At 44.4% G+C, this 23,348-nt stretch overlaps 1 protein-coding gene across 9 annotated transcripts in view; it reads right to left on the reverse strand.

Annotated features, from left to right (window-relative positions):
* Positions 1 to 23,348, reverse strand: part of Rgs6 (regulator of G protein signaling 6) — a 515,997-nt gene that overhangs the window by 168,661 nt on the left and 323,988 nt on the right. The gene's annotated exons all lie outside the window — the stretch shown is intronic.

The following is a 23,348-nucleotide window of genomic DNA, read 5'->3' on the forward strand; positions in this document are numbered from 1 at the left end:
GTAGCAACAGATACGTTGTTAGATACAAAGTTAAGACATGCTATAAGATCATTGCCACCATTAGGAACAGGGACAGTGCTCACCAGGCATTCAACATACACGAAGTGCACTGCTCACAAGCCTTTGATTAGAGCCAGACATGAGACACCACCTAACCCAGGACCTAGGGCACTGTGTCTTCCGGTTGGCAGGAGCGGGAAATGACATTTGTAATCAACACCAATGGCTATGACAGACTTTAATAATTGTCACAGCCATGACCAGGTCCCACAGATACCCAATGGCAGAGTCAGGTTAGAATCTAGTTGTAGACTCCAGGACTCAGGTTTTTAACCCTGAGCTATTCTACTTTTCAACAGGATTCTCAGAAAACTAGCTAAGTGTGGAAGCCATCCTCCCCTGAAAATTTCTTGTTTGTTTTTTTTTTCCCTGCAAAAGTACTAAGATAGAGGGGCCAAGGATGTAGCTCTGAGGCAGAACATTTGTCTAGAATGTAAAACATCCTGCATTCTAACCCAAGCACTGCTAACTAACTAACTAACTAACTAACTAACTAAATAAATAAATAAATAAATAAATAAGAGACTGTGAAAGAATCCTAAGATGACAGTGAGTATTTCATAGGCAGGAAAGTCATTTCCTGCAGTGTTTAATTTTGACAGTCTAAGAAGGAATTTAATCCACAATTCCATTATCCACCTCAACTACCTCTTGACTTTCTGCTAAACTCAACCAAATAACTACCCTGAGTATCATTCATTAATGGCCAAGGAAGGCTATTGCTAGGGCGAAAAAAACAGTCATATTTAAAAAGCAATCTATGCGTTTGATCTAGTGTGCTGTTTGAAACCAGAAGCATCAGTTACATTGATGGTTGCTATGAGAAAGTCAGGGGAAAAAAACCTCTTTGAGGATTGGCAGGAAGCCAATAATTCAATTCAGTTAGACTTCTGAGTAGGCATTAGATCGTAATGATATTCAGTCTCTGCTACTGTGGGCCAGAAGGGAAGAACTGTCTCCACAGAGGAATTCTCCGTGGCTCCTTTCTCTTCTGCCCGCTTGCTTCGCCATGTGATGGGACCTCAGAAGGACGTGTTTACTAAAGAGGAAGACATATATATCTCATTATGTTGGTCCACAATATGTCAAGAAGGGTACTGCCCATCAGAGGTAACAGCCAGGTCAAAAGGCCAGTCTTGCTGGATGTAGTTGCATGTGCCTGTCCTCAGGCATTAGAGAAGTAGAGACATTGGCACCCTGAGTTGAAGACCAGCCATGCTACAGAGTGAGACAAAACATAAAATAACAGACAATGACAAAAAGAACTGCCTGTTCCTCACTGGACTGTAAAGGGGGTTGGTTGTATTTTGAGCAGTTTACAGCATAGCAGTATGGAGAAAGAACTCTGCAGTGTCCCATGCCTGACTCTGCTGTGGTGTTGATACACACTGTAGTCCCTGCCCTGGCCTCATGGTGGACAGAGAATCCTCCCACTGACCTCTCTGATCATGGGGCTAATCTGGCTGCTGTTCCTGAACACAGTGTGGACTCAGACATGTCATATACTTACGTCTGTGTGGCTGTGCTTACCAGCTTTGCTATTGCCTCAGATGGTTGATATTCTAAGGAAGATGTGGGGAATCTTCAGGGAAGAGGACCAAGCCCATATCATAATCAGTGCAACCCTGGCTTCCGTGCTCACTCAGAAGTAAGAAACCGAGGTTTCTATGCTACCAACTCGGGATGTTTACTTTAAAGCAAAATATAGTAAGGATCTGACAAAAGGCATTTTTCAAAAATTGTCAAAGTCACAACAGATATTTGACTGGCAATCAGGATGAATGTATCTTAGGTTTAGGATGCCTTTGGAACCAATCGCTTTTAAGAATGTGAAACTCAATATATAGTATTCACCATCTACTTTAAAACTCTTATAGGCAGTCCTAGCTTAGGTTGCTTACTCCATTGTTGTGTTAGACAAGTGTTTGGCAGCTCTGCTTGATGCTGGAGCATCACCTGCTGCAACAACACTCTCTCTGAAGTTCCTTGTCATGGCTTTTGGAGAATTACCAAGAATTTACAAGAAGACACCAGCCGCTTATAAGAACACTGACAAGAATTTTCAAACATCTACTTCATGATTATCTGACCTAGGTATCCTCAACAGATGTCCAATTTGTTCCTCAGTCTTCAAAGTTCTTTAGCAAAGATGTTAACAAGGAGACACATAAAGTCTCAGAGCTAGTAAGTGACAAATATGGGGTTGCTACCCAAGTCAGCTTGGATCCATTGCATCACCAGTATCTATAAAATAGAAAAATCACCATCCTTTCTGATCATCAGAAAACCCTAACTACCACCCTTCTTCATCTCCCTGGGGGTGGGGAGACTGACACGGACTTACTTAATTTTCCTGACTGCTTAGTTGCACCTCACTCTGACACCTTTTGTTCGCCACGAGTAACACAGTAAGTTTCCTGACATCCTTCAATATGAAGACCCGTGTCTTAGGGGATGTGTTTGGACCTATGTGCCCCTGTGCCAATCAAGGAGCAGGTGGTCCCTATCTGACATCCAGGTGAAGCAGAGAAACCAGCTTGGCTTGTTCTGCCTGGGTGAGCCCTAGTAATAAAGGTGCTCTTATCCAAGGAGCTCAGCATCCAGCACAGATAAACAGGTATGAGACTTTCCCAAACATCAGAAGGACAGCAGTCATTGCTCTAGCCAGTGGACTTCCTTTTACAGAAGTGATTTACAATTCACTGAATTAGTCCTGAGTGGGAGGGAGGAATAGTGACCGTCTCTTTGGAAATGGAAGTCACAGTGGAACTGTAAGACTGGATACGACCTCTCCATGTCTCCACCTCCCTGGACATCAGTACCCCGTCTCTACAGTTAGATGCGTATTTACTAAGTAGATAATCTGAAAATAGGAGAAGCTACTCTGACCCGCCAGTGATCAACTATGTCTGAGGGGTGACAGCATCACAGGTTGGAGTTAGGTTTGGGGAGGACTGAGGAGTCCTGATGTTTTTATAGACTACATCTGGTAGATGATATCAGAAACCAGACATAGAAGCAGCCCCAAGAGGCCCTTCTTGGTCATTCCAGGCCTGCTCATCTCTGCCTTTCTGGATGACAGTTCTGTCGGAAATGACAAAGGGCCCATATTAGTATTATTTGTGCAATTTAATGATCCAGTGAACTAATTTATTTATCTCATGCATTGTTTCCTCAGTAGAGGATTAAACAAAAATGTCAAGTGTGGGAAAATTATAGTGCAATTATTGAAAGGAAAAATGCCTACAACTCCAGGGAAGGAAGCTATAAATAAATAAATATATAAAAGTTATAAACATATAAATTAGCGGATGCCCTGTGCCTCTGGCATGCATCCAAATGTTTCACCTTGACTTTGCAATTGGCTGCTTATTTCTACTTTGGCCCTTTCATTTAATGAAAGACCTAGTCTTTCCTTGTGTCCATGAATGAATGAATTGATTAGAGGCAGGAACCTGAGTTAGACGATGACAGTCACAATTCACAACTTGAAATATAGCTGCTTCACTAACACGATCTGTCCCATCTGGCTCCCAGAAGATTAGGATATATATATATATATATATATATATATATATATATATATATGTGTGTGTGTGTGTGTGTGTGTGTGTGTATACATGTATAATATCTAAATAATACATGCATATTACATATAATATATCAATATATACATATATTAATATATGCACACACAACATGTATACATAATAACAACATATATACATATACACATATATGTATTATATATATTTAAATAATACAACTTCTGTTTCTCTAACTCTTAAATGTATTTAGGTTCATCTAGTCACCTTTAATGCCAGGCCCTGTGTTAGTTTCTATAGTTAAAAAGTCAGGTAGGTGGGCTGGAGAGACGGTTCAGTGGGTAAAGTCCTTGTTGAATAAGTCTAGCACCCAAGTTTGAACCCTATAATTTACATAAAGCTGGGAGAGCAGTGTGCATCTGTAATCCTAGTGCTCCTACGGTGAGGTTGAAGGCAAAGACAAAGGATTCCCAGGTAGAAGAATGAGCTAGTTACTTTCCTAATATACAGCAGTGAACAACTATGGAGACCCTGTCTCAAACAAGGTAGAAGACGAGAACTAATGCCCAAGGTTGTCCTCTCACCTCTACACGTGCACCATGACATATACACACACCTGTACCCACACATAAGAATGCTCATCCACAGACGCATCCGTCTACACACATCATACATATACACACATACACTGTATATACAACACAGCAAAACCAGGTAGAAGATGGTCATAATGGATTGAAGAGCATCCTGGGATTCCATCTTCAAGCTATTACAATGCTTGTAAAGTTTTGTGGGAAACTGACTGTTTGAATCACTCTGTTGGTAATGCCAATGATAGCAGCCTGCAGACTTTCTCCTCTAGGAGCAGCTTGTGTGGATGGCAGCTGACATTGCTACAGTAGCTCATTTCTAGGAGAGGCTTCACATTTCTGCAAATGGTGGGACAAAATGGGGAGAGTTTGCATTTGTTCCCCTAGTGAGGAAAAGCACATTCTTTTCTAGAAGACCCCAATGCCTTCTCAAGTCTCAGGTCAGAAAGGAGGAATCCAAAGGAGGATTGGGGAAAGGTGCTTTGCCTTTCCAGCCCCTGTACCATATGGAGACAGGAAGGAGGATAGAAATGGGATTGGGCTAACCAACTAGTACTATATGCTTCCCCCATGGTTATAGACGTTTATAAGAGGACAGGCAGGCAGGCCCTGGTTCCTCTGTTTTCTACAATGTAACTTGCATGATATTCTTGAAAGGAGAAATGTGTGCATTTTTAATAGTGTTGCTCAAAATCTATCTACAGTGTCCTAGAGTATCTTGTTACAAGCTCTGTAAGACCCCCTGTCTTTTCTTCATTTCCGTTATCATGTCAATTTGCTCATCACTGAGTCCTCATTAATATTAAGTGTTCAGCAAATATTCATTGAATGGATACAACAATAAACAGATGAATGAATGAGTAATAAACTCTTAAAGGAATTTGCCTCCAATGTCAGCAATGAATGGTGTTCAACACATTACAAGAGCCTTAAGGGTACTATAATGTCACTTACCCAAATTCAGTCTAAAGTAAATTTGGTATTTACGTTTAAGGGTATTGTGCTTTGAGACTGGGTTCCATAGAAAGACATTTCAAGTTTTCATACATTTTAGTAACTATGTTGAAGGAAAACCTCCACAGGACCTGGATTTCCAAAGATTGGACCTAGAGTGATCTAGGCTGTGCCAGGCAGCTGGATGAAAACCATTTATTCACCAGTTGCTTTGAGCTATGGGTTTAAAATTACCACATATAGTGTTTCATAAGTTACCTTCATGGGAACATTTAACTGAAGAGAAACATAGGAAGAATGGCATGGCAGGACAGTGACTGAATAGCTTTGTGACACTTCAGGGAAAGCATCTTTGCCTTGAGCTTGGTAGGAGGGCTGAGCTGGAGGCAGCCTGATCTGTTTTGTATAGGAATCTGCTTTTACTCTGAAAAACAAGAGGGCTGGTCCCTTGGGAGGGCTGTGGGCTGCATGGACTGGAATGTCTGTGAAAGGCCAGCAGCAGTGGACAGAGAGCAGAGGACACTGGCCAGAGAAGCATCCCAGCACTTCTGAAGACCTCAATTCTTCATTAGCAGCTCCTCAAGTTACCCTGATTTGGGTATTGTCTGCTTCTTTACATCTTTTCTTTACTGAGTAACTGACCAGTATTGGTGTGGTGGTGGTGGTGGTGGTGGTGGTGGTGTGTGTGTGTGTGTGTGTGTGTGTGTGTGTGTGTGTGTGTGTGTGTGTGTGTGTTGGGGGCAAATGGCTCAAGGACACACAAGATGCTCAAAAAGTAAGATTAGTAGCAGGAAAGCCAGGTGCTTTCTCCATACCTGGCTGCTTGGATCTCCTTTCTGGCATGGGGTGGGGGAGGGGGAAAATAAGGGAGAATGGGGGCAGGACTGGGATTCACCTAAGTATTTAGTTGAGTGGGTGCAGAAAGTGGGCCCATATAATGTGCATGATAGTTTAATATATATACAGTATGAAAAGTAGAAAAATGCCATTTTCCAACAAACGTGCATGGCCTACTCTGTGAAGCTCAAGAGAGAGAAACATGGCATGTACTCTCTCATATATGGATTTTAGACATAGATCTGGGGAGTGCCAGCCTAAGATCCCACGGCCAGAGAGTCTGGGAAACAGAACCTTCATTCAGTGGCTGATGGAAGAAGAGGCAGACTCCCACAGCTAAGCACTGAACTGAACTCAAGAAAGCCAGTAACAGAGAGGGAGGACTGATGACCAAAGGGATTAAAACTAGGCTGGTTTAACCCCCAGAAACAGCTGACCTGACAAGGGTTAACTCTTGAATCCCAGGCTGATACCTGGGAATCCAGCATGGGACTGATCAAGACCCCCTGAATGTGGGTGTCAGTGAGGAGGCCTAGGTAATCTATTGAGCCTTGGGCAGTAGATCAGTATTTATCCCAGGTATACAAATGGACTTTGGACTCCCATCCAACAATGTGAGATGCACTCTCACCCTGAACTCTTGGGGGAGGGTCTAGGCCCTGCCCTGGATGAAATGACAGACTATGGACACCCCCATGGAGGGCCTCACCCTCCCTGGGGAAATGAGGGGATATTGGGTGGGGTTGGGGGGAGGGCAGGGGAGGAGGGGAGGGAAAGGGAGAGGGATATGGAATTGACATGTGAAGCAATTTTGTTTCTAATTTAAATTTAAATTTAAAAATAAATAATAAAAAAAGAAAAAAAAAGAGTGTGTTATCTTACGTGGAACCAGGGTCGTGTAATCCAGGTTAGGGGCCTTGTGGTGGGAGAGTGTCCTGGAGTTTTCAGGTGTGCCATTTATTCATAGTTCTTGACAGCACAGGGCTTTCCTAATTATAGTTGGCCAGAGCGTGATGTGACTGTGGACAAGGGTCAAAGACACAGGATTTCCCACTTTCAAAGGCGGCAGGGGGAGGTGTGGGGGGCGGGACTAGAAGCCAAGGAAACAGGCAGCCTTTGGAAGGACACGGTCTCTCCCAGAACCCATACCAACAATACCCTTGCTAGCTTGTTAATTTTAGCTCAGAGAAACCTAGTTCAGATGTCTGATCTTTAGAACTCTGAGAGGATAAATTTTATTATTCAGTTAAGCCACTAAGTTTGACATTTATTATGATCACAATAGAAAACAACTACACACTGTGTCACCCCACCCCCCAGACAAGAAAATGTTTGATATTCTGTATTGTTTCCAAAATCAGGTTAGTACACCTCCTGGCAGTAAGTGGGGAACCTTCCTATACTGCTTTCTGTCATTTCAAACTGTTCAATGGGCAAACCAATAGTCAGCCAGAACTTGAGTCAGCCCATGTGGAGAAGATGGCAGGGAGGACAGTGGGAATGTATCCATTTATAACTTGACACGATTTCCTCCAAGGCCTCCTTGGCCCCCTTGGACCAGACCATCAGAGGGTATTCAGGGGCTGCTGTAACCCATAAACTCCAGCACCCAATTCCACATAGAGACTAAGATCCTTTTCCCTTTCTCATTTCAAATTTTACATAGCTACATTTTCCAACCTACCACGCCATAGAACTGAACATGAAGGCCAATACAGCAACACAACCCAGACTACTCGGCTGGCACCGTAAAGTGCTCCAAATTTGAGCTCCAGTGCTTTCTGTTGAGTTTTACAGAAACACTGAAGTCTCAGCATGCGTTTTTGCCTCCCCCTTACTACTATCGAAAGTGCAATGGCCTTGTTTTCAAAGAAAAATGAGACTATCCATCAACCTGGAATATTACTAAGATTTCTCCCTCCTGGGGAAGAGCAAGGAACACAAACCAGTGTCACCTCTCTGACCTCAGTGACTCCCTGGACTCTGGAATAGCTCACCCTTCTTGGCTCATTTCCTCCCAGTCCATTTCTCAGCACCTTTCCCTACTCCTGACTCACGAACTGAACGAACGTGGCGGAAGCACGTTTAAAGGCTGGAGCAATTTATACAGGTCATCCTTGCCTGGCTTCCCATGCTACAGAGATGACGCCAAGCTTCTGCAGTGGGGCTCAAGGGCCTCTATCATCCGGCATTAAACGGCTTTCCCAGCACCCCTCCAGTCCTCTGTGTCATGGGCATCCTCATCTGCAGAAACCCTTCTGCATTCTTTCTTCCTGGCTCCTCCACAACGCATCCTCCCTTGCAAACTCATCCTGGGCTCTCTGAAGCAGTGTATTGCTATCAGCTGGCATAGTTTGGGTATGGTTTGAACATGAACAGTTAAAGCCCATGGGTTAGAAGCTCAGCCCCTGGTGTGATAGTGTTAAGAGGTGGTGGGTCCTTTAAGAGGCAGGGCTAGGGGACATAATTAGGTCATTGAGAGCAACAGGAAAGGGTTACCACAGTTCTTATAGGATCTCCGTTAGTTCCTGAAGAAAACAAAAGTAAGCCTGGTCACATAAGCTCTCTAGGTCCTGTCTCATCATGTGACCCTCTCATAGGTCTCCCCCTCCCATCTGTCATGAAGGTCTCACCAGATGCTGGTATCATGCCTTTGAGTCCTCAAAACTATGAACTAAATCAAACCATTTTCTTTGTGTGGGCCGGTCTCGGGTATTTTGTCATAGTGAAGAAAACAGACTGATCCAGTGCCCTATATTCCAGGCTCCAATACACAGCAAGAGAATCAGGAGGGCCTTGTTGCTCCTAGGCAGCACCTTGCAAAAGGGAAGCTCATGTCTTCCCGGAGGAAGGATGCATTTATGCAATCCCAGGAACTGCAGATTCAGATAGTTTTAGACTTCTAAGTCCTGTTCCCTTTGCAATCATGGACCAAAAGAGAATCTTATTCTTTATCTCCCAAGAAAATGGAGTTTAATAAAGTATATATCTATCTGATTTAATTCTAAAATTAATCTGACTAAGAAGGAACCTGGACAACCCTAAGCTGTGTTTGATGGACTGTAAGCCTCACTTTCAAAATCCATGCGATAAACACCAATATCTGGTGATGAACTCTGTGTGGCTTTTGGGAGAGTGGCAGGGTCACTTGCCAATTATTTCTGTTGATCACAAAGATTAAGTGGCTTTTATGGCCTGTGTCCCTGAGCTTTTCTGCAAGAGAAAGACAAACATGAGGCTAGGTGCATAGACAGGTGGGCAGGGCCTTGGAGAACCCGGGGAATCCAGGCTCCACCTATGGGGTACATGGCTGTGAGCCAGGCTATCATTCAGTCATTAAGTGTTCCCAGTCTCTAAAAGTTTCATATTAGCAGTAGACTGCTACATACTTCCTCTGCTCCAGCCACCCAGGTGGTGAGGGGGAGAAATGTTACAAATAGAGTTTGGGTGATCATATCACCATACAGTGGGGACTTCCTGTTCTCTTTCTTCATCTTATAAATTCCGGAGCTTGGGAGACCAAAAGGAGAGAAGGAACAAAAAATTCAACAGGCCACCAGATTGGAAACCTGACCCCAATGATTTGGAGGGGGTATGTTTTGCCTTCTTACTCAGAAGAAAGGCTTTTAAAGAGCCCAGGGAAGGGTGTTGACTAGGGAAATGAGTAGTGAGGGCAAACACCAATTCCAGAGCAGAGTGGCATTAAAAGGTCACATTCCATTTGTGACTTCCACCATGGTGGTTCAACCTGCTATCCAGGAACTTCCTGCTGAATTGGTATTCTTACTCTTATTTTTGTGAATCTCCATGTTTTATGGGTGGGAGTGTGTCTTTCCAAATCCATGTATTGGAGTCCCAACTTTCAGTACTTGTAGGATATGATATTATTTACAACGAATGTCTTTACAGAGATATACATGCTTGACATGCTATCAGTGTGGAGTCTCGTACAATACAGCCGGCATTTTTACAGAAGGGAGAAACTTCTGCATGAAAAGACAGGCATGAATATAGGAATAATGAAATGGGGACACAAGGAGAAAACAACCCAAGAGAAGGGGTTTGGGATATTCTGTGGTTTGGCTATCAGTTACCCCCTGAAGGTTCACGTGTTAAAGGCTGTGTTTCCAATGCAATAGTCAGAGATAAGGCTTTTAGATCATGATTGGGCTGTGAGGGTTCTGACCTAATCAATAGATTAAGCCTGCTTACGCTTTTAGTCACATATTTCTACCTTGCCACTGTTTAGAAGCAATGGAGACAGTTAATATGAATGGAAAGCTCTGGAACAATGAGCCACAATAAATATTGACCTTCAATATTATGTTACAATGATAGAGAACTGACTGACACCAGGTAGATTCAAACCTTAAGAGGACATGATTTGGAACTTTCCAGTCTCCAGAAATACTAGTTTCCATTATTTAGGCTACCAGAGCTTGTGACAGTTATAGAAGCCCTGCAAACAAATATACTCCTGAAACTACTTTACAGTCACAAAATTGAATTTTCCCAATTATTTTTAATACATTCCCCCTCCCCTTCATTCCTCATCTCTTCATCTCATTGCCTCTTCTTGTACCACACACACACACACACACACACACACACACACACACACACAGAGGCACAGGCACACACAGACACATACACCACATGTACACATGTTTAATGCCTAATTATTTCTAAGTGAGATCATGTTTTATTAATGAATTTGACTTCCTGCACATTTCCCATTTCCCAGGGAATCATACAGCACACTACTTCAAGGCTATCATTTCTTGGAAAGTTCCCTCTGTGCCTCATGTCAAGGATGAGAGTGAGGACTAGATTCATTGGCCAAAGCAAGCCAGGGGATCAGACACTGAAGGAATCCTCTCCAAAACCCCCCATGGTAGTTTTATTACATGTGATTTGGGATAGGTCCCAAGAGCATCACATCTTTTTGTGGGGGAAGTTCCCCAGTCTCTTCAGGAAAGGATTTGATGAGCATTATATAGAAACAAAACTTGTGCAGTTTTGCACAAACATCACTCATTTCCCTGAGACCCAAGTGTCTCTGTGAGCTCTGCTTGGGTTGCTGGGCACTTCAGTCCTGCTCAACACGCTCCTGCTGCCAGCAAGGTGAGTGATGTTCCTGTGGGGAATAGAGGGAGGAGGGCACAGAGCTGTGACTTGTCTATGAAGTGGTCCTCACTGCTTACCTGTCCCTGGAGCTTCCCTAGTTGTATGGCTTCAGTGGGGCATAGATGAAAGATGTGGAGCTCTGGAAACAGCTGTTCCTGGCTTCACTACAGGCACATCTACTCTTAGAAGCTGGGGTCAGCATGGATATTAAGGGTGATACCCTGACCTTATAGCATTTTTGGAGAAGGCTAGCTCCATTAAAAATAGAGGCGAGCTTTCTTGAAATATCCTTTGTGTCTCCCAGGGCTCTGCTTTCAGATGCCAATAACATGTTGCTTTAGACCATCCCTGGAGCATGCGGAACTCTGGGGAGCAGGGAGGTAGAGGTTTTGGGGGTAATGATGGGATGGAGAAGGACTTGAACAGTCTGTCCTGCTGGTGATGCGTATGCATTGGAGAGGGGTTTCTGCCATATGATAACAACTTCTGACAGCTAAAAAGCCTTTGACAACAGGTAGGTCATTTGGGAATGGAGAGAAGTGATGAGAATGGAAATCTCTTTCCCTATCCCTCCCCTCTCTCTCTCTCTCTCTCTCTCTCTCTCTCTCTCTCTCTCTCTCTCGGGTCATGGATTCGATTGGAAGGGCAGAGAAAGGCTGTGGTGGTTCTTTATATTTTTCTGTGTAAAACACCCATTTATCATTTATCTTGGGTCTAGTGAATTCATTATTTCCCCGCCTTCGTACTGTGCCTTCTAAATACTTCCTACCTCTTAAGTCTCCCTGATTCCCTCCTCCAGAATATAACCTGCCTTATCTCCCCAGGAATACATGGATGGCACTGTCCCCAAAGAGGACGTGTTCTTGAAGTTCCTTGTCCGTTGTCACAGCCACCGTTCTCTCTCAGACGGGGATTGGAGAAGGTAAACTGCAAGGTTTGTGTGGGCAACAGGGGGCATCTGGGGGCATCTGGGGGCATCTGGGGAACTGGGCCCTGGCTTCTTCCCTTAAGGAGCAGGTCCTTGCAAAACATCTCACTCATCCTTGTTTCCCAACATCCCTAGGTAGAAAGGAACCCAGGTCCTGCTCCACAATGAGTGAGACTGGTTGCTGGCAGTGGGCCAGGGAGTTGCTTCCGCTCAAGTTCCAAATGATGCCATGTGACAGCACCACTCCCTACATCCTCTACTAGGCCATGGGTAATGTAGGCGGTGTGTTTACCGCACTGGCCTCAATTCTCTATCTCTCTTGCATCAGTTCCATGTTCAGATGGGAACCACGGGTAATATTAAATGAACTTTCTAAAACCCAAGTGACAAGCCTTGAGTTCATAGCATGAAGGCAAGTCTTGCACCTGGATTGAAATGTGGCCAATCCTGTCTCTCTCACTCTCTTTCTTTCTCTCTCTCTCTCTCTCTCTCTCTCTCTCTCTCTCTCTCTCTCTCTCTCTCTCTCTCTCTCTCTTTTGGCAAAACTTGTGAGGCTCCACAAGGCTCTTCCTGACATGGTATGCCATCTGGAACCTATAGGAGCTTAGCTCAAGTTGTTCTCAAGGAGACCTGAGGCTGGCAACAGACTACAGTGTCTGCCAGATGGTTTCCTCAGCCAAGGAGGAGCTAACGAGCTCCCAGCTGCCTCCCAAGTAGCTCAGGCTAAACTGTGTCTAGCCTGATGCAGAGCCAAGAGTCCTTCTGGTTAAATAATTCACTGCTGTCTCTGAGTGTGCAAACACAGTCCTGTCTAACACAGGCTGACAGGTGATTTCACGCATCATTTAACTCCTTGCAGAGCCCAGGAATGCAAGAGATTAGATAATCAGAATAATTCCATATTGGTAAAATGCTATTTTTTCCTCTTAGGAATGAAATATTATAAAACTGAATTGAAAAAGAAACCCCTGCCTTGTTAGCCCACACAGAAACTAAAGCCAAGCGTTTATTACAACAGTGAATTGCATGCCTCCTCTTCCTGCCCTCCACAAAGGTCAGGGCATCCTAAAGAGACCTAAGGCCAGTAGGAGGCTCCACGTGGATGCTTCAGAGAAAGAACCTGGATGCGGTAAAAGAATGGAGGAAGAGAATGAGTGAAAAGTAGAAAAAGAAAGAAAATGATGGCCACAGAGCTGGGGAGATGTCTCAGCCAGTAAAGTACTCTGCATGCAAGCATGAGGACCCGAGTTCAATCCCTGTCATTCACTTGAAAGCAAGTCACATGGAGTTAAGACTGGAACCTCAACACTGGGGTAGTGGAGACAGGAGGATCTCTGGAGCTTGCTGGCCAGCCAGTGTGGTCAAAATGGTGAGCTCCAGGTTCAGTGAGGGACCCTGTCTCCAAAGTTAAGATGTAGAGTGGTGAATTAAGGTGAAGAGACACTCAATAACAACCTCCACATGAATGTGTACACACACACACACACACACACACACACACACACACACACACACCATAGTGATCACAAAATAAAATGACAAGTACTTTGGCCCTAGAATCTTGACCTAAAAGGGGCCTGAAAATCCCATGTAAACAGTCATCCCTGCACCCCCTGCCTTCCACCACAAGACCATGTTGGGAATTCAGGGTGCCTTGGTGGTCTTTGCTCTCAGGATGATCGCCACCAGTAAATAGTTCATTGAATTCAGCCTTCTATAGTAAAAGCTCAGCTGAGTCTTTCACACTACAAAGCAGAGGCCCCAAGACCTTCATGTGTATACAGTTTAGGGACTAGAGAGATGGCACAGAGATCATGAGTGCCTGCTGCTTTTCCAGAACACCCCCTGTTTGCCTCCCAGTCTTATGTGATAGCTCATAGCTGTCTATAACTCCAGTTTCACGGGATACAAGACACTCTTCTGGCTTCTGTGGGTATATACACATATGTGGCATACACACACAAATACGCACACATACAATCTTAAAATAAAAGAATATACAGTCCAACGACTGCATTAATTCCAATTTATAAATGAAATCTAGACTTATTTCATTTGCAGCACGGGGGATGGAACCCAGAGTCCTGTGCACAACAGACGAGTGTTCTACCATTGAGCGCCACCCCAGCCCTCCACAGAAATGCCGATGTCTGGTCATTGTAACAAATAGCTTGATTTTCTTGAGCAACAAGGTGGATTTAAGCTTTGTGATAATTAGAGCAATAAGCCAGGGCAGTTGGTACGGGGAAACATTTCAGGTGGCTCCCACATCCCACCTTGAGTTTTTATGACCCGTACTTTAGCCAGGAAACCTTCTTTCTAGGCCCAGCAAACCAAATACCTTGATGTCATCCCTCTGTGCACTGAGCCTTCAGATGGGCTCTGCAGAAAGTCCTGGCTCGCTTTGGCCAGCTCTGTGTGTGTGCATGTGTTGTCAGTGAAAGACTAATTAACTAGAGCAGAGGAGGCCCTGCTTCAGGGCATCCCTCCCCCACCTGGCTCTGGAAATCACACTGAGGTACCAAAAGTTGCCTCTTTTGCTGGAAAATGAAGCACATCAAAAACCCAAAAGTAGCTCTCACCTCAGGAAAATCCCTTGCAGGTTAGATAAGAATAAGATTGGAACCCTGATGGCCCCATCTGGCCAGGTACCTCTGGCTTTCATGTGGAGCATGTATGAGAAGGTTTGTAACCCCTCCTGATGAGCATGTTATTGTTGAGTTTAGACGTGGGCCCTGTGGTTCTGAAATTAAATACCCCATCACTAACAGATTTCAGAGTTCCACTTAGCTGAGGTCCATGAAAAGTTAATGCCCGGCAGAGGAATCAGACTCAGGAAGATTCAAAGCAAAGGTTTTTTGCAACCTCCTTGCACAAAGGAGGGGGATGTGTGGCCTAAGGCTCCCCATGTCCCCATGCCCCTGTGCTGAGTGTTGTTACTGCTTAAATGTGCCCTCCAAATTCCCTTGCTGGAAACTAGGTCCCCAACGCCATGGTACTGGGAGGCAAGGCCTCTTAAAAAGAGATTGTGCGGTCATAGGATGGAATGAAATTAATGAGTAGATTAATTCATTAATTAATGAATGTCATTAATATGGAGGTCAGTTACTAAAACAGGTTTACCCTTGTGTGTGTGTGTGTGTTTCTTGAATTTACTGACTTGCTTTTTCACTTTCCCAACATACTACGACATAGCATAAGACTCACCCTAGGTGCTGGTACCACCCACATGCACTTCCTAGCCTTCAGCACCATGAGCTAATTAGAAAACCTTTGCTTTATAAGTTTCCCAGTTTGATGTAGTCGGTGATAGCAACAGAAAATGGACCCTTAGGACAGTAGCGCTTTTGTTTTGGTCCATACTGTTTTACTATCACAGAATACCTCAGGCTGGAAAATATAGCAGAGCCTGCTTTTTGGGATTTCAGTATATACTGAAGACCAGCTGAGACATTCAGCTTCATGGACTGAACAACTATTAGATTCTTAGTCCTTCTGTTGGTAGGCAGTTATTGTTGGACTAGCTGGACCACAGCTTGCAAGCCAGTCTAGTAAATCCCCTTTCTCTATATATATTCATTCTATAATTTCATTCCTCTAGAGAACCCTGCCTAATATAAGTTACTTTGGTAATGGTGTTTTATCATAGCAACCAAATAGTAACTAATAGAGTATAAACAGTAGTAGTGAGAGTTCCTATTGCTGTGAAGAGACACCATGACCATGGCAACTCTTATAGAGGACAGCATTTATTTGGGGCTTATTCACAGTGTCAGAGACTTAGTCCGTTATCATGGTGTAAAGCATGGAAGCATGCAGGAGGACAGGGCGCTGGAGAGATAGCTGTGTCTGGATTGGCAGGCAAAAGGAGGAGAGGAAGACACTGCATCTAGCGTGAACATCTGAAACCTCAAAGTTCACCTTGACACACTTCTTCCAACAAGTCCATACCTCCTAATAGTGCTGCTCCCTGGTGACCAAGTGTTCAAATCTATGATCCTATGGGGGTCATTCCTAGTCAAACCACAAGGGCCAGGGGTATTCACATTCAAACAGTGCCAGTCAAGCTGTGGCTCTGCCCATCACTGGGTCATCATCATTCAGTCACACCTTGTAAGGTCATCTGACAAAGAACTGTGTAAAATCGCTTTCCAAGAGACAGGCTTCCCCTTTTACTGGCACAAGTCTCCCAGCCTTTTCCTTCACAGCACAAAATTCCTAGAGAAATTTCCTTTGTTTCAACGGTCTGATAGCCAGACTGAGGGACTCTTTTTAGATTGTGTCTTCATTCTTCCAGGCCTGTTATAGGAGTATTTATTGTCACTTCACCAGAAATGTCACTGAGTGTTTACCATATGCCTGGTCCTGGACAGATGCCTTTGAGACAGAGCTACCACTGGTCCCAACCATATACCAGGGACTGGGACTTGGCAAGGTTAATCAGCTAGCTCAAGGTTATGTAACACGTATAGTAGCCAGAACTCAAACCCTGGTCTGTATCTTGTACTTCAGTCACTACAAATGATCGTTTTTTATGGTATCGACACTCTTAAAGTCAACACTGACCTTACACATAGACATATTTCTAGGTCTATGGAACAGCATGTCTATTACTGACTACTGATGGTGTCTTAAGAAATGAGTTTACTAATTTACTTATTTATTTACTATTTAATAATTATTTATTATTTATAAATTATATTCTTGGCTGTCAGAAAAAAAGATACCCAGGTTAGGGAGATGGCTTAGTAGACTAGAGTAGATGCTGTGCAAGCACAAGGAGCTGGGTTCTAGTTCCCATCACCCACACTAAAAAGACAGGTATGGGCATATGTGTCTGTAACCCCAGCATTAGGAGGTAGAGACAGGCAGATCCTGAAAGCTGGCTGACAAGTCAGCTGGCTATGCTGTAAAGATGAGCTTCAGGGAGAGATTCTGTCTCAGAGCAGTAAGATGGAGAGTGATAGAAAAAAGAAAACACCCACTGTCTTCATCTGGCTTTTACACACGCATGCATGCATGTGTGCATAGCCACTCACTGCATGTACCCTCAAACCCCCTCGAAATTGCAAAATTCCAGTAACTGACTCAACTATAGCAAGAGATTTTTACCTTACTTGAGGACAGGGAATCTAGCAGCAGGGAGCCTAAGACCCCTGCAAGTGTCAGAGGATGCTACCAGACACCCAGACTCACTTTTAGTGTTCCTCCAAACTTAACTACAGCTGTCCTTCCTGCTACCCTAAGGTGGCTGCTTTGTGTGGAGAAACAAAGACACCCTCTTTTCATGACCACAGAAGAGGACTGGCAAAAGATAAAAATCCCTGTCCCCGGAGAATCCTGCCTGTTTCACAGGACAGATTGGCGCCTCAATACCATACCTCATCATGCCACTTGGAAGGCTGGATATTTGAGTTCTCTGGCCTCTACAGGAATCAGACAAGGCAGAAGGGTTTGTGCCAAGAGCTGAGTGAGCCGGTGTGCAGGATTTCCCATGCTGGCCAAACGACGCACACTTAAGAACAAGCATAGATGGTCTTTCTTCCTTCTTGGCATGTGTCTGTGTGTTCCTAGTCTAATTATCTCACCTCCAAAGTTTTGGTTCTTCATCTCGGCAAGTGAAGTTAATCCAGGAGTACAGGGATGGGTGAATCTCTGCACAGGGAATTTAGTGGTTTTGTATTTATCAAGTCATCTTCCTGGGTCCTTGTGCATAAACACTGTTGTTATATTCAGTAACCTCCCAATGTCAGAACTCTTAATTACCTTGAGTATATCCAACGTTCTCACTAAAATGAAATGACCCCCCCACTCCCTGAAATGTAAGGGGATTTATTTTGTCAACACTGAATTACACTTCTCCCCAGGGTGGCTATTATTCAGTTCACCTACAGATTTCATAATTTATTCAATAGCTCAAGGCCTGACTAAACATGTAGCAGGTGCTTCACTTCCAATTTACTGCATGGAGCATTTAGGAGAAACACAACAAATAAATCCCCAGTACAACATTCCCCAGCTGAAAAGGAAGAGCTGCTGCTAACAGGATCTCAAGTACCCCTAGCAGGAACAATTTTACATCCCCAAATTCTGATATTTTTCTACGTTGGATTGAATTTTGAGCTCAGCTTCCCTGCTGCTCTACCACAAGGGGTGACTATGCTCCAGGGAAATGCCATCCTGGCTTTTGTTTCTGATCTCTTAAACTGATATTTATGGATGTGTTTGCTTCAGGAAAGTGAGTCTAATATATTACTAAGAGCATCCAAATAAGACCTTCATATGTAAATAGTTCCTAACAAAAAATAATGATGCTATGGATTGAAGATACAAAGAGAAGCTTGAGGCCAGAAGGACTCAGATCCCAATGTGATGCCTTACCTAGTTTCTGCTGGGTGTTTTCAAGAGTACAACAATGCCTCCCATAACACTTCAAACACACACAATTGCTCACGGGAAGGAGATACCTTAGCTTTATAGAACTTGGAGGAAGGTTTTATCTGAGGAAACTTAAGGCAAAACATGGTTGATTCTGATTTCAAATTTTCATAATATGGGGTCTAAATGGGAAGTGGCAAACATGACAAAATTTTTACATTTAGGATGGAAAGAGCTGGGCTGGGCTCTGTTCTTGTCAGTTGCTGTGTCACCATGCTGGCGGTCATTGGGGATTTTTTTGACCTTCCTAGAAAAGCGAAGCTCCCATTTTAAGAGTATTCTATGTAGCTAGCAGCTTCCATAGTCTGGCCAAAGAGACATGTACAGAAGTCTGTGAACTAAAGCAAGGAGGGAAAGGAAACACTGCTCCTTCCCACATCTCTTTTTCTCTTGAGTGTGGCTGTGATGGATGGAGCCAAATCAGCCATCTTGTGGCCATGAAGGAAAAGCCAAGAGAACAGTTGAGAGCTGGCAGAAAGTCAGGGAGCTGTCCGAGGCAGCCATCTGCCTCCAGTCCTCTTATTAGAAGCCCCCCCCACTCCACCCAAATATACACACTGCGAGTTAGACTTTCTGCTATTTTGGGACTGAAAAACACATTTGCCACAGATACAGTAATATAGGGTTATTTTTGAAAAAAAATAAACTTGGCACACTAAGATTCAGATATTGGGACTCCTGACTAAAATGAGCCATAAATTCCTTTGTTAACTACAAAGCTCAGAATCAAGCCCACAGAAAATATCTACTTTCTTTATTTAGTGGAAATGGCTCAAAACTGGGGAAAGAAAGATTTGAAGTGATTTGATAATAAATCTGCCTTAACCATGCTTAGATCGGGGGGAACTGCAGGCATTTTTTTCTTCAGCATCTTCATTTTCTTTTGTCCCTTTTCCTTTTCCTCAGTTTACTTTCTCTGTCCCATCCTCTTCTCTTTGCTCCAGAAGGCACACAACTCTAGAACCTTCTTATGCATTGACATTTGCTATTTTTCTATTTTCTTGTGTTGCTTTTGAGAGAAGTTGGGAAACAGAGGCATGGAAGAGGAGGAAGTCAGTGACGATTTACCATTTTCTCTCAATCCCATCGCTTGGTTTCGGGGCAGGGGGTGTGTTGAGGGGTCAGATAAGCAGAGGGGAAGCACCCTGAGAAGCCTGGGAGAGAGCCAGCTTCCTGCAGACCTTACACCACTAAGGGTAAATGAGAAAGAAAGAGAACAGCAAGCAGTCTGTGTGTCTGCTGGTAACAAGCCACCACTGCCCAGGAACTGTAGCCTGGTGGCTTTGTGAGCATGTGACCAAACAGTTGCTTCAGCCCTGTGCTCAGAAGGTCTACACTGGCTTTAATGCCCTGCTGCCACCACCTTGATGTCCTGTATGAAGTATGGACAAGGACCTTTCTGTTTCATTTGCCCACAGTGCTTTGCAAGATAGACAGCCTCTTTAGGATGTGGTTTGTGTTATTTCAACCATTAACTCCGCCAGGAGGAGATGCTATGATGCTAGTCCCATATGAAGAAACTGAGGCACAGATGTTGATGAAGGCTGCTCAGACCCTACCTGGCATGCAGGTAGCACAGCTACAGTTGAGCTCAAGTCTACATAGTTCCAAGGTCATTCCAACTGCAAGGTCATTCTGTATTGCTGTGAGTGGGTTTACTTTAGATGGGACCACTCAGCTCCGTGTCTGGGAAACAGAGACATTGCATTCTTCAAGTCAAAGAGCATTAGAGGCATGGACGTTTCTTGTTGGAATGATTTGTGTGCTAGGGAGGTCACGTTCTCAACCTGTGGGTCACGACCCCTTTTGAGGTTGGGTGACCCTTTCATAGAGATGGCATACCAGATATCCTGCGTATCAGATATTTACAATACGATTTGTAATAGTAGCAACATTACAGCTATGGAGTAGCAATGACTATAACCTTATGGGTGGGGTCAGCACAGCATAGGGAACTGCACTAAAGGGTGGCAGCATTGGGAAGCTGAGAAGAGCTGCTCTAGCACTTTAGTGGGTACATTGATCTCAAAGTTCTGAAACAGTGTCTGTCAAGGAGAACCAGGAAATCAAAACCCAAACCACTCCAAAATGAACAAACAAACAAAAATCTAAGAAACTGCATTTGTGTAGATGGTTAAGCCAGAAACTCTGCAGGGAGCAGCTGGGCATAGTGTGGGAGAGCCAACCCTGAGACTTCAGGCTGCTGGGGTTGTCACCCTTTTGTGGGCAACCATGCCACCCAGGAATAACTGCTGCTTTTTCAGCTGCTAGAACATCTAGGGCTGGAGTTTGGGGCTGGGGCTGCTTCAGAATGCTGCCTCAAGTATATGAAGAAATTGACCTTGGCCTCTGTAATCTCTGGCTTAGCCAGGGAGCAGGAAGCAGGAAGCAGGAAGCAGGGCTCTACAATTTCCTACTGGAGCACTACAGGTCATCTTTCTTTCTTCCTCAGAATTGACAACTCTGGTTTGTCACTGCTCTCAGATCAAGTCAGAGTTTTGTATGCAAATTAACTGATATCAGTGATGGTAATGAAACCCAACAGTGGACCATTAACATGACGATGAATAGAGCACTTTGAAGACGATCTGGATCCCAGAGATGCCTTTTGTCATCATCATAGGAAAACAAAAGGGCAGACACAAACCACAGGAAATGTCTATCCTGGGCTTGGCTGTAATACATTTATGCTGGATTCATTTGATTGAGAAAAATAGAGCAATGGCAATAGTGTTTTCTTCTCTGTCTTAGAAAAGGGGGGGCCTCTTTACCATGAGTAGCAGGAGCACCCCACTTTGATGTTTGTGCACTAAACATCAGCAATCTGACCATGTTATACTCTCAGGCACAAGCTTATCAGCATTTACTTCTGATGTTGATCCTTCCTGGTGAATTATTTTAAAAATGTAAGCATCTGAGGTAGTGTGGTAAGAATCACACAGTGGCATAATGGAGGTTATTACATGCCTTTGAAGACTCAAAATAGGCAGGACCAGTTGTGCACAAGGCTCTTTGCTTCTGTTTTACAGTCATTAGAATATTTATTGTGGGCAAAGGGCCGGTCATTTTGTGATAGGATTTTACATCAGGCCCAGAAAACCTCAGGTGCATTGTACCTCGTGGGAGGCTAGCACTGAAAGGATGGCCCATCTTTCCCTCTGCACAGCCCCTTCCTTACTCTCTAGGACAGTGGTTCTCAGCCTGTGGGAGGTGACCCTTTAGGGCTACATTTCAGATATCCTGTATATCATTTACATTACGATTCATAACAGTAATAAAATTACAGCTATAAAGTAGCAACAAAATAATTTTATGGTTGGAGGCATCACCATAACTTGAAGAACTATATTAGAGGGCCACAGCATCAAGAAGGTTGAGAACCACTGTTCTGGAGGTAACTCCAAGAAGTCTGAGACACAAGAGGTGCTGTCCCCTAAAGGATGCCTGTTGGAACAACAAGGAACCATAAAGGAGGTGTCTGATGATCTTTCTCTAACACTCTCCTGGGGGCTGAGAGTTCTAAATTCTCAAATATCATCTCTGACGTTCAGGGTGAGATCAGTCCCCGGAGGGGTCTGGACTTGTTACTCTTTGCTCCAGCAGAGGCGGTGTCTTTGAGGCTTAGGCAAGGTTGGCTAAGGATGGAGCGCACCCGTGTGTAAATTATGTATATGAACGGGAAGGCAGCCAGCAGCATCCTGCAGTGTGACTCCAGCCTGCCCTGCAGAATCTGAAGGTGGGACCCGCCTCCAGAAAGGGCAGTCCATGCAAATCACTCAGCCAACTGGATCTTGTCAAGACATGGCTATGTGAGAAGCAGGGAACCAGAGAGCCAGTTCCTTTCCTACTGCTTGTCCCCAGAACTAAGAACCTTATCATTCCTGACAGAAAATAAAGATTCACTCCAGTGGATGAGGAACTGATAGGAGGAGAAAGAGACCAGAACCGGGGAATCAGTTCATTCCAGGACAGAACTCAGCACTGATATCATCAAAGGAAGGTTAGAGCTCGTTTGCTGGAACACAGACAAGAGATACACCCTCTCTTACCATCTCTTAGCAGTAGAAGCCACCGCCACGACTTTGCTTCTCTGAGGCCAGGCATTCCCGTTGTCAGCCTTCCAGGAAAGGCCTGGCAGCCTTGGAGCAGGCATTCCTGACCTCCACTAGATATTGTACCTGGCTTGGTTCAGGAGTCTGGGGACAATGGAGCAAAGAAGGTGTGGTGGGCATCAACAATGGATGGCTTACACGGCTGGAGAGCAGAGAAAGAGAGGCAAAGGAGAGACACTGTCCTCCCAAAGAGCTGGGCAGCTGCAGGGCGTCCTAAATATTCTAGTTATAATGATGTTGGGGAGGGGGAGTGACAGGAAGGAGTGTAGAAAATGTCTTGGAAGGAGGGTTGGGAGGAAGGAGCAGCCACACTCCTGCATCTCCGATGACAGACATTTCCTGAGCTTGATTCTGCTAACACAACTGCAAGCGATGGTGGAATGACAGCACGGGTGGCCTGCAAGCATGGATTCTCGCCTCCGAGGGTTTTGGCCAGAGATGTGAGAGGGCAGTCTGCTGCCATCTTCACGAGTGCCTTTTTGTCTTGAGCATGAAAGGAATTACCTCCTGGAAAGAGCATATAGCTTAAAAGCCTTTGCGGGAGCTTTCAATGCGTGTGTTCTTCCAGACGCATGAATTAATAATAAAATCATATTTATCAAGTGAGCAGCCTAAAGTTCACAAGATCGCCCGAGGACTAGGCTGAGGGAGCTTTTCCAAGCCAAGTGTAAATATGCACACCAGCCTTGGGCGTGCTGAAGGATTAGAAGGGCCGTGTGGAAGTCAGGTCACGAGTCATCTCCCAACGAGGCATAGA

This window comes from Mesocricetus auratus, unplaced genomic scaffold (assembly GCF_017639785.1).
Source record: "Mesocricetus auratus isolate SY011 unplaced genomic scaffold, BCM_Maur_2.0 Super-Scaffold_15014, whole genome shotgun sequence".
Taxonomy (NCBI): Eukaryota; Metazoa; Chordata; class Mammalia; order Rodentia; family Cricetidae; genus Mesocricetus; species Mesocricetus auratus.